Raw genomic sequence first — 12,145 nt, 5'->3', positions numbered from 1 at the left:
CCACCCCTTTTTCCAGGAGGCAGCCAACTCCCTACTTCCAGTGCCCCATGCCACTATCTCAGTCTTAGTCTAGGGAACCCCTGCCCGGTCATTTGCCCCAAGGGTATGTTTGCCTGAGAGCCTGAGTAGATTCAGGCAGGATGAGAAGCCCCGACCCCCACAAAGGGCAGACTAGGCCACCACTGCCGGGTAGGCCAGCGTGCTACCTGGAGGTAGTTGAGGGCAGGACCATCAGCCCCGGAACTAGTAGTTCCTGGTCAGCCCAGGCTCCCTAGGTGACCTTGGTCAAGGAAATCTCTCCGTTTCTGTGAGCCTCAGTTTTCACAGCTGTGAAATGGGGGTGGAAACCTCTCCTTCCTAGAAGGCCCAAATAAAGCCAGAAGAAACAAACGCAAGAAACCAGGTGGTCACCTTAGCAGGGGTTGGAAACCAGTGTTCCTGAGGGACCAGTCCCTCCTCAACGCGGGCCAGGCTCAGGTTGCGGGGCTCTGGGGAGCTTCGTCGGCCACCCCTCCCCGGGAAGGGGGCCGAGGTGCAGACACCCCCACGTCCCCCTCTCACTCCTTTGTACCGCACTCGGAAGAACAAGCGGGGGGGGGGGGGGCGGGAGTCCAGACTGCGGCGTTGGGGCCAGAGCGCTGTGACTTTAAGAGCCGAGGATCCCGGACCATGTGCTCGGCGTGAGACAAAAGCAACAACAAAGGAAGTGGCGGCGGCAGGGGGAGGGGGCGGCTCCTTCCTCTCCAACCGCAGCACTGAGCCTCCGGAGAAGGGAGACTCAACCTGGGCTTGGGGGGTTGGGGGGAACCTCCTTGATCTCCCTGATTCTAGAGGTCTCGCCGTCCCCACGCTAGACCGCCCGTGATTAACCCCTGCGGAGCCAGCTGGATCACAGCCCCCAGTCCCAGGGGAGGGAGACAGGAGTTCCAAGGATGCGGAAATAGGGAGTTGGAGCTCTGGCCCCTACTCACCTTCGGCCGCCAGGCCACACGTTGGCTCCTTTGTTCCCGATCTAGGACGGCCAAGCTGGGCAGTGGGGAGGGGGGCTGCCTGGACCCTTTAAGAGCCCCCGCCCTGCGGAACAATGTGCTCCCCTCCCCACCCCCCGGTCCGGGGGCAGTCCAGCTCCTTCCGGAGCCCTCTCTTTGTTGTCGGTCCGCCGGCGTCTGCCTCGCGAGGCCCACGCGCGGTCTGCCTCTCTCAGCCCAGGCCCTCCGGGAGCGGGAGGCGGCGCAGGACGCAGCCGGGTTTTGCGCAGCTGCAGGCGGCTGGCCCTTTAAGAACTGTCCGCGGCGGCAGCGGAATGTAACAAATCCCACATTTGATTCACAACATTCGAAGCGGCGGGGTCGCGCGTCGGGCGGGAGGGGGACTCGCGGGGACGCGCCGGGAGGTTCCGGCAAACAGTAGCGGGCCACTGCCCGCGGCAGCCCTGCCAAGAGCTCCGCCCCGCGAGGGCTGTGGGAGCCAATCACTCCCCGCGACTCGGCACGTGACTAATGGGAAGCCATCTTGGAAGGCAGATTTTCTTTTAAAACCTTCTTGCCCCCACCTTCGCACTTAAAGTGACCGCAGTCATCACAAGCAAGGGGCGGGGCCACATGGCCTGAGCTAAAGATGGGAGACCCCGGGGTGGCCAAGGCCAACCGGCTGCAACTCGAACTCGCTATGCAAACTCGCGAACCACTCGCGCCTCTGAGGCTCAGTTTCCCTGCCGGAGAAATGGGCTCCCCTAGGAGAGCCGCAACCCGGACTTACTGTGTCATGGTCTTCTCTTCGGGGACGGGGCGCCGCCAGGGACACTGAAGTGCAATGGGACTGGCCTTCGACGGGGCAGGAGCGGCCTCTTAAGCCAGCCCAACTGGGTTAGGAAGGCTCTAACAGCCTTGGGTCGGCAACCTCCCCGGAGATGACGTCAGCCCCAAGAGCTACCGCGCCGCGATGACATCATGGCCTGGCCGCTGTGCATCTCCTTGTTTATACTACGCGGCAGCTTTAAAAAGCTGGGAGGGCCTGGGTTGCCCAACGAACCAATAGCGGGCAGCCCATGCAAAGCAGCTAACGCCTGCCAGGCAGGGGGATTGGTCTTGCGTGCGCTGACGTCACAGAGACACTTAACCGCCCCGCCCCCAGCGTGGCCCGGGAAAGGGGCGGGGAACAGTTTTAAGCCCGAGCTGCAGTTGTCCGCCGCTCTAATAGCTCTCGGCGCGTGGCCAGGAAAGCTTGGCCTCCCTTGTGGAGGGTAACCTGTTTAAGGGTATTGGCGAACTAAGCTTAATGAAGTCTTCGGTTACCTACTCCTGTACTCCTCCCAGCAGCGATGAGATGGAGGGATTACTGCATTTTACAGATGGGTAAAGAGGATCAAAGGGGTCACTCACCCTAGGTCACACAGTTAGAAAGTGTGGCTGAACAGCTGAGCTTCGTTCTCCTTGGCCTTAACACTGGGCCAGCATCATACAAAGTGGAGTATTACCTCCGCATCGATTATTTAAGGAAAAAAGTCAGTAATACTCTAAATATCCAAGAGCTGGGCACGGCCGAAAAGAATGTGTGCATATACTCAATAAACTGGACTCCTCTGCATGGGGCTGCACTGACATAGGGTTACTTCCTTAAACAAGATGCCAGCGCAAAATGTTACATAACATTTGTTAAACCTGTGTATAGGGCTACAGGGTGTGTGTGTGTGTGTGTGTGTGTGTGGTGTCATTTTCTGTGCTGCTTTGGTGTACTTCATAACCCCAAATTTAAGAATAAAAAAAGCAATTTGCTGAACAGAGTGTAATATGTATCTATTTTTCTGAAAACTGGGTATATACAGTATCTGCACAGAATATTTCTGGAAGGATATACAGGAAACTAACAATTGTCCTTAGGGAGAACTGGACTGGATAGACTTTTTATTGTATATGCTTGTGTACATTTGCTCTTTTTAAAAAATCCTATACCGGAGTGCCTGGATGGCACAGTTAAGCCTCCAACTCTTGGTTTCAACTCAGGTCTTGATCTCAAGAGTTGTGAGATTGAGCCCTGCGTCAGGGTCCATGCTCAGTATGGAGTCTGCTTAAGACACTCTCATCTGCCCTCCCCTCCAAGCTCTAAGATAAATAAATCTTAAAACAAAACAAAACCAACCAACCCATACCCTGTACAATCTGGGTGGAGGCATGGGTGAAGTAAGGGATAGGGGTTAAAGAGTACACCTATCAAGGTTAAAAAAAAAGAGAGAGAGAGAGAAAAAAAAAAACAAAAAACCATACCATATAACCTATAGAAAATTCTAAAGAAATTTACTGTTAAAAAGTATGAGCATTTTAAATCTAAGGCATAAAAACTTCTGTTCCCTTAAAGTCAGAAGTTCCCCTTCAGGAAAAGTATCCAATGGAAACAATCCAGAAGTCTAGGGAGCAGAGATATTCATCCAAGTGTTGTTTAGACCAGCAACAATCTGTTACTGCATGGTGAGTGTGCAGCCAGCAATGCAATGACTGCAGATGGTACCCAAGGGCAGTTTGCAGATATCTAAGCACAGGAGATCAAGTTCAGGATGCAGTACTGCAGGTGTTACCTGCCTACCTCTATCCATGGGTTAAACACTATGTGTGCATGAGAACGAATGGGGAAGTACAGGGTAATGCCTTTCTCTAGCCAACCCCCTTTCACTGGCTCTCACTTCTGACCTTTTATTTTTCCCACCTTGTAAAAGAAGTTAGAAAATCTTCTCTTCGTTGGAAGGTGCTATGTTGTTAAGACCACCCCCTGCTTGCCTGTGTAGGGACAGAACCTGCAGCGGCTCCCTACTGCCTGCCTCTGGAGCTGTGCTTAACAAGCTCCCCCCAGCCTTCCAGGCTCACCTCTCCCCAGTCCTTCTCCCACAACCATGATGGTGCACCCACTGGCCTTCCCTGCCTGACACCTTCCTGCCTGTGCTTAGCTGGATGGCCTGCCTGAGATGCACTCTCTCTTCCTTTCTACCAACCTATTTCTCTTCTCTGTCCTTTGGGGCTCTGTTCCCTCTTACCTCTTTTTTTTTTTTTTTTTTATGATAGTCACAGAGAGAGAGAGAGAGGCAGAGACATAGGCAGAGGGAGAAGCAGGCTCCATGCACCGGGAGCCCGACGTGGGACTCGATCCCGGGTCTCCAGGATCGCGCCCTGGGCCAAAGGCAGGCGCCGAACCGCTGCGCCACCCAGGGATCCCTGTTCCCTCTTACCTCTTAAAGGAAGCTCGGAGATCTCTAGCTTGTACTGAACTTCCCCATCTCTTAACTCAGTCCTAGACGTACCCCAACCTTCACTTCATACCATCTAATTTGTACAGAGCCCTGCCACAGTCATTTCACTTTATGTCTTACTCCATTACTCCTGTCTAGTCTAAGGGGATTCAGATTTTTTTTTTTTATTCAGAATTTTTAAGTGCACTGTCATCTAGCCTTCACTGGAATAATGCCTCATTTTATGTGTGACATCTGAGGCTTAAAGAATCAAGTACTTGCCCAAGGCCACAGTGAGAATACCTTACCACTCACACACCCTCAGAATGCAAGTCTTCAGCCACAATCAAGTCATGTACTTCGAAGCCACCAAAGTTCTGACTGTACAACTCTAATTAAAACATCCTTACCACCCATTACCCCTGGCAAAACTCTGCTCAGCCTTTGGGGTTCAGCTCTAAGACTGCCTCCTCAAAGCCTCCCTGACCTGTCTTCTGGCAGTCAGCTGCTCTGAGTTCCTTAATGCACAGCAGGACTATTACCACACTGCATTGGGACAGCAGAAACTATCTCCAAGGGACTGTTCCCCCCCTCTCCTCCCAGCAGGCTCTGGCTCACACTGGATGGCAGATGCCTAAGGAAGAGGCTCTGAGTTTGACTCTCACCTCTGATTCTACAGGGCCAGGAAATCCCTGACCTGTCCTCCGCATGCATGACCTTCTGGCTTACTCCCCTGGGAGACCTTGAGCAAATACTCACAGCCCCTCAGGGTTCCCCCAGGGCCAGAGGCCAGTAACATATCTCCTGATCTGAAAAACCTTCCTGGGCACATGCAGAATCACTCTGAAACAAGTGGGAAGGAGGCCCAATTTCCCCAGGTTTTCAAGATAAGCCAGAAGTCTGGGCTTTCCTGTGAATCCCCTCAGGTTTACCAGTAGGTCTTTTTTGCTTTGGAATCCCAATGTGGTGATGTGGCCTGCACACCTGCTGTGTGCCTCATTCTCATCACTCCACCCTACTTCTCCCCTGCCACTTGAAGACAGCTTCTGTTTTCATCTCACAGATGAGGAAAGTGGTTCAGGAAGTGCCTCTCCTTGCCTAAGATCCCAGAAGTGTGACCCAGTGGGCTCCGGAAGCCACAGTTGGGGGTGGCTCACTCTTATCCACACATCTGCAGTGAGGTTCTGTGGAGAAATTAGGGCTCTAGGGTCTCCTGCAGAGTGTAAGCAGGCCCACTCCTGATTGTCTCACTGATCCTCCCAATGACCTAAGAGTTAGGTGCCAGTATTTTAAAGATGAGGAAATGTATGAGGGGGTATGACTCAATAATCAATGGGCAAACCAGGTATCACATTCTAATCTAACATTAAGTTTGGTTCATGCGTCACAAATGTCAAAACAGAGTCCCCAAGGGTTGCTCAATAATCAAAAGGACAGATATTCCAAGGCAAGAGTAGACCACGGAGGCTCAAGGACTGGTGGATGAGCAGCAGAGGATTCAAACCCTGGTCCCTCCAAGTGCAAAGCACTGGATGTTGCATTCCAGCTTCCATCCCCAAATCTCCTCTTCAGGTGGGAGGGATTCCACTTTGGCAGGATAGGGATTAAGATCATGGATTCCTGCTGGGGCCCTGCCCCCTCCCTGCTCTACCCAAGAACTTGGGACTGCTGGCTGCCTCCATTCCTCCCTCAGGGTCAGGAAGCACCCTACTCCTTTCTTCTAGGACCCCTCAAACTGTCCTCCAGACACAAGGCTAAGTAGCCTTCCCAGGTGGAGCTTGCGGAATACAGACTGAGGGATCACCCAGAGACACAGCACAGCCTGGCAGAGCCAGTTCAGGACTCAGACCTCCTAGCTACCACAGAGCATTGCAGACCTGAGCCCAGAGCCTCACATCCCAGTGTGGGGGTTGATGGGCTCCCTGCCAAGTCCTTTCTCAGGGCATGCCTGAAAGAACTGTGTTTATGCATAAGGGGGTAGGGTGGGGCATCTATAAAGGTGTTCAAGGGCCTGGGGCTCAGGTCAGTGGTACTTTAGTTCTGACTTGGGTCAGTTATTTGGCTTCCCTCCACTTTAGTCTTACCTGTAAAATTAGGGCAATAACACTAGTGACACATGATATTTACTGAGCACTTAGTTTGCACCACTGTTACCTCCTATAGGCTAGTGAGGACAAGCACACAATGATGGTTAGAGAGCCTAACCTGTCTGGGCCTGAAACCCAGCTCTACCTCTTACTGGCTCTGTGATTTTGAGGAAGTCACCACCTTTTTGAGGCTCAGTTTGGCCAGGTGTAAAACGGAGGTGACAACGTCTACCTCAGTGAGTCAACTGTAGCTCTTACTATGTGTGCATCTCTTGCGGTACCTGCCCAACTTTCTGGGTCTGGGTCTGCTCTTGAATGTGCGAGTGAGCTTTGCGGGTACGGTGTTGGAAGGGCTCCCCTTTCCGACTCCCTTCCCCCTGCAACTCTGGCCACTGTAACTCCCAGGGTCTGCAACGGTGGGAGCAGGTACTATCACATCACCGAGAGATGAAAAGCAGGGTCTGCATAAGAGCGGGCGCCTGGCAGACCCAGGGAGAGGAGTCCAACCGAATTCCCCATTTTCCCTCCATCTTGTTTCTGTCCTCCTGAGGGCCGGCTTCTTGCCTCCATCCTGCCCACACCACCGCCCTGACCCCCCGGCAGCAGCCCGATTCGAGCGTACAGATCCTTAGGCAACGGAATCTGTGTGACCTCGGGTAAGACACAGACCGTCTCTGGACTCCCCGGCATTCCGGCATCCTAAAAGTTGTATCGACGGCGCTGGGGTGCAGTGGTGTTCCCCGGACCTGCAGCCGCTCCAAAGCAGGGCTCGGAGAGCTGTGGCTCCCCAGCGGCTGGCACAAGGGGCGCCGGTGCAATGTCTGGGACCGACGTTACGAGCCAAAGGACCGCGGCGCCTCTTCAGCTCTCAGTCCCTGAACGCAGGGCCCCAGCTGAAGCCGGAACCCGTCGGAGGGCAGGGGTGGGGGTCGATCGGGTCACGTGCGGGGCGCAAGACACTCTGGGACTTGTAGTTCCCAGGGTGGGGAGCGGGTCCCCGAACTGGGGCACTTGGACCTAGCGGAACGACTGAAGAGCGCAGCACCTCTGGCTCCGCGTCCCGGGGCAGCGAGCTCGGCACTGCAGACGCAGGCGGAGGCCTCGCTGGAAGTTCCTGAGCTACTCTGTCGGCCCGCGGCCGCCCCCTATCGTTCCGTCCTCGCTGGCCTCGCGCCTGGGGCGCACGGCGCAGGGTCCGGGCCAGGCGTTACCTGGAGCCGCGGCTGGGCTCCACCCCAACCGGGCGGCCGGCGAGTCGCTCCCGCTGCAGCCCGGGGTCCCGGTCCCGCTGCGGCCCGAGCGCCGCCCGCCGCGGCCCCCCCTCTGGCCCCGCGCAGTGGAACCGTCCGCGGACCTCGCCACCCGCGCCTACGCCGGCTGCGGAGCTTCACCCCCGCTCCCGTGCGTCTGCGGAACTACCAGGACTGCACCAAGCGCGAGGGCGGGGGGGGCGGATTCAAGGATTCGAATCCTCTGCGGCGCCTCCACCGTCCGCGGGCCACGCCCCTCGGCTTCCGGCGGCAGAGGGCGCGCAAGGGCAAAGCGCCCGGCGTCTGGCGTCCCCGCGGCGCGCTGCTGCCTGCGTGACCTTGGGCGAGTGACCGACTCTGTCTCCTCTGTGGCACCAGGAGCACAAGGCGACTCCGTGGCCGTTCAAAGACCCTTCGCTTCCCAGAGAGTCCGTCCCCCTCCCCCGGCTTCGCACCGAGGAGGCAGGGCCGGTGGACAAACTAAAGACTGGGCTCAGCGGAGCGTGGTTCCCGGCTTTGGCCCCTTCTCTGAGCCTGTCTCCTGGTCGTCGAACTGGGAGCGTTGACACCTCTTTCGAGGGGTTAGGAGACTCCAGAGGCAACAGGACGCGTTGGCCCATCGCTAGAGGCAGCCTGGAGCAGAGCTCGTTCGCTCTCTGCTCGTGCTGGGCATTCCCCACTCCCAGAGGGGATCCTGGTTGCGGATCCTCTTCGCTCGGCGTCCGTGGGCGTCTCGGATTGGCGGGAACTACAACTCCCAGCTTGCCCCGCGCCGCCGGGTCACGTCGTAGTCCCTGCAGACCTCCCCTCGCAGGGGCTGCCCCCGCGAGGCAGCCTTTTCTCAACCCAGGGACTGGCTCCTCTGCCAGTTGTCTGGAGGCCGACTTATTTTTTAAAGCTTCCGTTTGGGGGGCACTTAGGTGGCTCAGTGGTTGAGCTTCTGCCTTCGGCTCAGGTCCTGATCCTAGGTCCCGGGATCAAGTCCCGCATAGGGTTCCCCGCAGAGAGCATGCTTCTCCCTCTACCTGTGTCTCCGCCTCTGTGTGTCTCATGAATAAATAAAATCTTTAAAAAAATAAAATAGGGACATCTGGGCGGCTCAGCAGTTGACCGTTTGCCTTTTGCCCAGGGGTGATCCCAGGTTAGGATCGAGTCCCGCGCTGGGCTCCTTGCATGGCGCCAGCTTCTCTTCCCTCTGCCTGTGTCTCTGCCTCTGTGTCTCTCATGAATAAATAAGTAAAATCTTGAAAAATAAAAATAAGCTTCTGTTTGTTGAGCTTTTACCATGTGCGAAGCAATGTTCTAAATGGTTAATGTAAATTACCTTGTTATTCTTTAAAGTCTAACAATTCAGTAAGGGAAAATCATTATTATCCCTGTTCTATAGATTTGAAAACTGAGGCATTAGTGAAGAGATTTTGCTAGAAGTGGCAGAGTTGGGGATTTCTACTCACTCCTGATACCTGAAGCCTGCTTTCTGCCTTAATGTGGTTCATCTCTCAACAAACATGTTTCTTCCTTCCCCTTCCCTTCATCAGAACTGCATCTGCATTAAGGCCTATTTTAGGATATAGTTTGCAGATATACAGTAAAATACACGAGTCTTATGTGTATAGTTTAGTGAATTTTTCGTAAATGTGTATCTCCACATAACTAAAACTCTGATCAAGATCTGGAACATTTTCATCAACCCAGAAAGTTCTCTTGCCCCCTCCAAGTCATTTCCCTCCAGACATAACTATTCATCTATTTCTGTCACTATTTTTTTTTTTTAATATTTATCTATTCATGACAGAGAGAGAGAGAAGGCAGAGACAGGCAAAGGGAGAAGCAGGGTCCATGCAGGGAGCCCGATGTGGGACTCCATCCCCGGACTCCAGGATCACACCCTGAGCTGAAGGCAGATGCTCAACCACTGAGCCACCCAGGTTTCCCTATTTCCATCACCCCATCACTATTGATTAGTTATATGTGTTTAGAACTTTAGATTGATGGAATGGCTGGCTCTGTATTTACAGCCTAATTTCAGTGGTCATCATATTTTTGAGATCCTATCTAAAGTCCAATCCTTCCCACCATCAGCCCCAGCTTTATTGAAATATATCTGATATATGACATTATAAGTTCAACATGTACAATATGATGATTTGATACATGTATATGTTGCAAAATGTTACCACAATAACCTTGGTTGTGGCATCCTTCCCCTCAATAATTACCATTTTGTTGTTGTTGTTGTTGTTTTTTTAAAGACTTTATTTATTTATTCATGAGAGACACAGAGAGGCAGAGTCACAGGCAGAGGGAGAGGCAGGCTCCATGCAGGGAGCCCGATGTGGGACTTGATTCTGGGTCTGCAGGCTCACGCCCTGGACTGTCAGTGGCACTTAAACCGCTGCGCCACCAGGGCTGCCCCTACCACTTTGTTGTTAACAGAGAACCTAAATAAAGCTCTACTCTCATAGCAGCTTTCAAGAATAAGATACAGTATTGTTAACTGTAGTCACATGCTGTACATTAAATCCCCCCTGAACATATTCATCTAATAAGTGAAAGTTTGTACCATTGACCAACATCAATTTCCCTCCTGCCCCAGCCCCTGGCACCCTGGCAACCACCATGTTACAATCTGTTTCTACATATTCATTGCTTTTTTTTTTTTTTTTAAGAGTCCACATATAGGGGCTTATTCCGCATATAGGGGCACCTGGGTGGCTCAGTTGGTTAAGCATCCAACTCTTGGTTTCAGCTCAAGATGTGATCTCAGGCTCCTAGGATCAAGTCCTGTGTCAGGTTCTGTGTTTGGTATGGAGCCAGCTTGAGATTTTCTCTCTCCCTCTTCCCCTGCCCCTCTCACTTATGCTCTCTCTCACACAAATAAATAAATTATTTACTTAAAAAACATAGAATTAAAAATTTTAAAAATTCCACATATAATGACACCATACAGTATTTGTGTGTCTGGCTTATTAGCATGATGCCATCCAGGTCCATCCATGTTGTCACAAATGGTAGGAGTTCCTTTTTTTTTTTAGTGGCTGAATTAATATCCCACTGTGTATGTATCCCACATCTTTTTTATCCATTCATCTGGACAGTTAGGTTGTTTCCATGTCTCTCCGCTACTGTGAATGATACTGCCATGAACACAGAGATGTCTCTAAATCATGGAATAGTATTCCACTGTATAAATGTACAATCATTTTGAAACTCAATCTTCTGAACAAATGGCCTCTGAGCTCCAGCCTTGGTCTTTCAGTTCCCCCAAGGGTCAGGCTCTTTCTGGAAGGGGGTTTTGTACACACTATTCCCTGTGCCTGGGCTTCCCTTTTTCCTTCTCTACCTAGTCTACTCTGCTCTCATACAGATTATCCCTCTGTGGGGCAGGAAGGCCTGGTCCCCTCCAATCCTGCCAGTGCCCAGCACCAAGCACAGTGCCTGGCATAAAGTAAGTGTCAATCTCTGTCTGTTGAATGAACACCGAAGTGGCGGGGAGGCAGCCCAGGAAGGCCATGCGGCATCAAGTCACATTCCTAGAGGGCTCAGAGACATTATTTTCCATCTCAGAACTCCACTAACTTCACTGAAAGGAAACAGCCGCATGATTATTTTCCCTTATTTTCCTGATGTGGAACCTAAAGCTCAGAGAGAGAGAGTGGCTTTCCTTAGGTCACACAGCCAGGAAAGGGACAGAGCTGGAATGTGCACCTGGGTCTGCGTGGCCGCTATGCCTACCTCTGGGTGGTAGTGGGGAATGGTTGGAGGGGCCTGAGGGAAAGCTCTGGAGGAACTGTCTCACAGCAGAGACAGGAAGCAGGATCTAGTACTCTCAGAAGGTAGACCTGATGGAAGTGGTCAGGGCAGCTCTCAACTCAATGAAACATGTATAGTTGGGGTCATGGAGTGGAGGCCATGTGAGAAGGTGAACTCCCATCACCAGAGGCTTGCAAGCCATGACGGAACAGCTGCTTGGAAAGAGTGCTTTAGGGGGAATGTGTGCCCTGGAAGGGAGCTCAGGGGTCTGGGGTTAGAGAGGAGTTGGTTTCTTGGGTCCCAAATTCTTTCTAGGGTTGAAGGCTGGTGAGTGTCTGACATAAGGGACTGTTCTTGGGCTGGTCCCTTTGCTGTAGAACAGAGTAAGGAAGAAATTTTGCATGCTACTAAGCTGTGTGCAACATGGAGGGGGTGATTGGGAAGTTGAGGAGGGATTGGACACATTCACAGCAAAGAGCTACTCTCAGGGGCGCCTAGGTGACTCAGCCGGTTAAGCATCTATCTGCCTTCAGCTTAGGTCATGATCCCAGGGTCCTGGGTTTGAGCCCTGCATCAGCTCCCTGCTCTGCGGAGAGCTTGCTTCTGCCTCTCCCTCTGCCTGATACTCTCTCTACTTATGCTCTCTCTCATTCTCTCTGTCAAATAAAGAAATAAAATATATTTTTTTAATAAATAAAATCTTTAAAAAAAGAGCCACTCTCAGCTCAGGCTCTCCAGGTCAACCTCTGAAGTTGTACATTGCGGGGCGGGCAAGGGAGGTGTATGGTACCTCCATGTTGCAGATGAACTAGGGGCAGCTCAGAGAGGAGTGACTTGCC

The 12,145-nt window shown here is 52.7% G+C and overlaps 1 protein-coding gene across 8 annotated transcripts in view; it reads right to left on the bottom strand.

Moving 5' to 3' along the window:
* The window catches only part of RNF44 (ring finger protein 44), a 35,445-nt gene extending 27,566 nt beyond the window's left edge, over positions 1-7,879 (bottom strand). The window contains exon 1 of one of the 8 annotated variants that reach the window (XR_012029729.1): positions 7,515-7,879. The gene's annotated coding sequence lies outside the window, so the exon portion shown is untranslated. Of the gene's footprint in view, positions 1-411; positions 535-971; positions 1,707-1,758; positions 2,679-6,972; positions 7,432-7,514 lie in introns of those variants that run through there. The other 7 variants (XR_012029732.1, XR_012029725.1, XR_012029726.1 and 4 more) reach the window with 7 other exon arrangements.
* Between the last annotated feature and the right edge of the window lie 4,266 nt (positions 7,880-12,145).

Source organism: Canis lupus, chromosome 4 (genome assembly GCF_048164855.1).
Source record: "Canis lupus baileyi chromosome 4, mCanLup2.hap1, whole genome shotgun sequence".
In the NCBI taxonomy this organism is placed as follows: Eukaryota; Metazoa; Chordata; class Mammalia; order Carnivora; family Canidae; genus Canis; species Canis lupus.
Note: the sequence above shows the minus strand (reverse complement) of the source record. Positions and strands in the feature narration are given on the sequence as shown.